We start from the raw sequence: 3,765 nt of genomic DNA on the forward strand, positions 1-3,765 counted from the left end.
TAAACAGTCCTCCATAAAATGTGCCGGCAATCCACAGCACTAAGTTGATGTATTTCCTCAGCGACCAGCACAGATCAGCTCTAGGCATGACGTAGCGGATATCGTCCTCTTTTGGAAGACCTAACAAAGTAGTTTCGCTTTCACAACGAAACACACAGCGTCTCGACATGGCGGCATCAATACTACAGCGAGAATAAAAGTTAGCCTTCTTTCTTTGCTTGAACATTTGGGCGGCGTTATGCAAATCTTCCCACATAGTGAGGTAGATATGTGGGGGCGTGTTAGAACGAGCCGTTTTAGGTAGGTGTGGCTGACTCTTAACTTTTATAAAGAATATCTCTTTGGATTTGAGACTTTAGTCTTTGCAACTTTACAGATCTTCTTTAGGCACCAATAGCTTGTAACACTCCAAAGAGAAAGGAAAAATTGAAATCGCATCATATGACCCCTTTAACAATTTTTTTTAAAAACAATTAGAAGTTGAACTATATGGCGCCCTCTACTGAATAGTTATCAAAAACTGTTTTTACCTTTTTCTGTGTCCATGTATGTGTCCATACATTCATAAATGTAAAATATTTGTCAATATTTTAATGGCAATGAGTCAGTTACACCCCAGCAAATAGAATTTAAAGCACATCTATTCAAAAACTTGATATATAGCACCAATGCTTTTTCTGAATAAGCATTGTCCTATTTACCATAATTGCAAACTCTTCCGGCCAGTTCACCTGATAGCTCTGTTAGCCTTAACCTGAAAAGAAGAAAGAGAGAGTGCGAGACAGTAGCCTCCTGATACTGACCTCTCAGCTCACTCAGAGGAAGTAATGTGTTCATTACAATGCAATTACAGACACTTACATGTCTCAATAGTGCAGGAGTCTACACTACACAGGAGTCTCTTGATGCTAACGCAACCCTGACCTTTATGTGTGTGTGCATTAATTCATGTACCCATATGTCTGATTGTATTTGCGACCATAAATGTTTGTGTGCCTTTGTTTTTAGTCTGTCTGTAGGTGCAGAATGTACAGCTTCATGGGAGGAGGGCTGTTTTGTGCAGGAGTGGGCAATATACTCCTGATTGTTTCCACAGCAACAGATTACTGGATGCAATACCGTCATTCAAACAACTACATGCATCAGGGGCTGTAGAGATACTGCATGCCCGGAAAATGCTTCACGCACACCGACAGCATTGGTGAGATTTTTAGTCAGAGTGGCAAGAAATTTAAAGAAGAAATTTAGATTGGATTTTTTTTTAAGTTGATGTTGTTCCCTATAGTTCTTTATATTTTATTTCAATTTTAACAGTCATGTATGTGCAAATGAGCTGGTGATAACATGACCTTTGACCTTCTGACGTGTGTGTGTGTGTGTGTGTGTGTGTGTGTGTGTGTGTGCACAGCATACTGGGATGCTACACGAACGTTCATGATCTTGTCTCTGTTGGTCTGCTTTTTTGGCATCATCATCGGTATTATGGCCTTCATCCACTACTCATCCTTTGACAGGTTTGATAAAACCTTTACTGCAGGCATTCTGTTCTTCATCTCATGTGAGTTGCCTTTCTTCTTGCTTCAGATATAACCTTGAAATATGATATAATTTGCCATATTAATGCTTTTTAAAATATGATATTTTACAGAGTGTTTACAACGAGTTGTTGCATGTAATCATAGAGAAATAAAAATGTCACTTATTTTGTGGATGTGGTGTTATTGTATTGTTTGCTTTTGTTATTGTGTTAAATTAACCTGCAATTTATGGAACATGGAAATTGTAATGTAGTGTTAAAAAATTATTACAATATTGAATGATATTTAATACTTTTATTAAAGGTTAATATTTAATAATAAAATCTTTTTCCCCCCCTTTTTCTCCGTAAGGCTTTTTTGTGTTTCTGGCCATGGCTGTGTACACTGGAGTTACAATAAATTACTATGGTAAACGCTATGGTAACTGGAGGTTCTCCTGGTCTTACATCATTGGCTGGGTGTCTGTTGTGCTCACTTTCTGTTCAGGTAATGACAATTTTGCAGTCTGAAAACTGCACCTCTAAATGATCTACTTTATTCTTTTGCATTTTTTACATTAGTTTTAAATGTAGTGTACTAATGCATGATCAACTGATATAGGTCTTTTTTCTACTTTTAAAGTTATTTTCTGTAGAAACACAATCTAATTAAGGGAGGTCAACTGGAGGTAAACGCGACCTGTTTTTGACTTCATTTATTAATGTGATTGTTTTTGTTTTTATGTAGGAATTTTCTACATGTGTGCATACCGGATGCATGAATGCCCCAGAAGCTCAAATCCTCACTAGAAAACTGGACTTTATTATCATCAATATTGGAAGCCACTTCAGTATCAAACACCATTACATCATGAAAATAAGAACAAAGTACATTTTAAATAAAGAAGCATAGATAGTGTAACAATGTGTGAACACTTACAATCTTTATTTCTGTCTATATTATGAAAAACTGTACAAAACAACTGGTGGAGAATCTGATTATAAGATGAAAAAACATTCGAAATAATATTATTATTTCTCTTTGTTTTGCCTTCATCCCTTTTTTCCTGTCCTTCATTCATTCTTTCTATCTTTCTAAAACATAAAGTGGTTCTGCAGACAGTCAAATATTTTTTTTAAATAAATAAATAAATAAAAACATTGATGCTATCAAAAATATAGAATGTATGTATCAGACTATATTTTTAAGATATGTACGGACTTGGAATTACACAATAAGCTGGTCTAGCATGTAAACTGCTCTCAGTATAAGGAGCGCGAGCTAATGCAACAAGCCTCTTACAGAAACGCACCACTTAGATGTGACGCAGTGGCGTGCTGTCTCCCAATTTCACTTGATTAAATGGCTATTAAAAGCTGCTTAACTGCCTCTGGGTGTGGATTTTATCGACTTCTCAAGTAAAGGCGATTCCATCACCATTAGTACATTTACTTTCGCGTTTTGCCATAAAAGCAACTTGTTACCATGATTCGTTAGCAGTGTGGCGTGCAGGTGCAGTTAATAAAAGGTTTCAATTACAGTGCTGCAAAATCACATTAATTCGTTGAATAAACAGACATGTGACAGGCAGGCCTGTTTTGTTGAATTCAGGTAAAGATTTAGCAAATTTGCATATAATCTGCATGAAATCATTTTCTTAATCAATTTTTTTTATCATGTGTGTCAGTAAAACATACCTGAACATCGTTGAGAAATTTACTTTAGAGTCAAAATTTTTTAGAATTTATTGCATTAAGATTAATATAAACCCCACTAAAATAGTGTTAGTTTATGCTTAAACTGATGTAGCTATTTTTATAAGTATATCATGATGTAGACTATACTTATAAATTCTTTACAAATAACTACAAACTTATACATCTGAAAAGATAATTAATTGCATGCGTTCAGGCAGAGGCGTCATACCCATTCAAAGTGAGGGGGCACTTGCCCCTTCAGATTTTTGAGCCAAGTGGATTTTGAATGCAGCTTCCAAAAGACAAAAAAATAGCCGATTAATATTTTCTATATTTAATACAATCACACCGGCGTGATTAGAACGTCCAGTGCATCATATCATCAGCTGCTAAATTCAAATCTGCATTCTCTGGCTGTTTAAGAAAACAGACAGGTTTTTATGCATAGTTAATAGATTGCATAATAGGTTACTTTGACCATTGCCCACTATAGATCAACATAATCTATAAAGGTGAGAATCAAGATATTTCATGATATAGTTAATGCGTTT

The 3,765-nt window shown here is 35.4% G+C and overlaps 1 pseudogene; it reads left to right on the top strand.

Annotated features, from left to right (window-relative positions):
- LOC107751410 (lens fiber membrane intrinsic protein-like) overlaps positions 1–2,921 on the top strand; it is a 4,464-nt pseudogene extending 1,543 nt beyond the window's left edge.
- The last annotated feature ends 844 nt before the right edge of the window (positions 2,922–3,765 follow it).

Source organism: Sinocyclocheilus rhinocerous, unplaced genomic scaffold (assembly GCF_001515625.1).
Source record: "Sinocyclocheilus rhinocerous isolate Xijiao unplaced genomic scaffold, SAMN03320098_v1.1 scaffold1624, whole genome shotgun sequence".
Lineage (NCBI taxonomy): Eukaryota > Metazoa > Chordata > Actinopteri > Cypriniformes > Cyprinidae > Sinocyclocheilus > Sinocyclocheilus rhinocerous.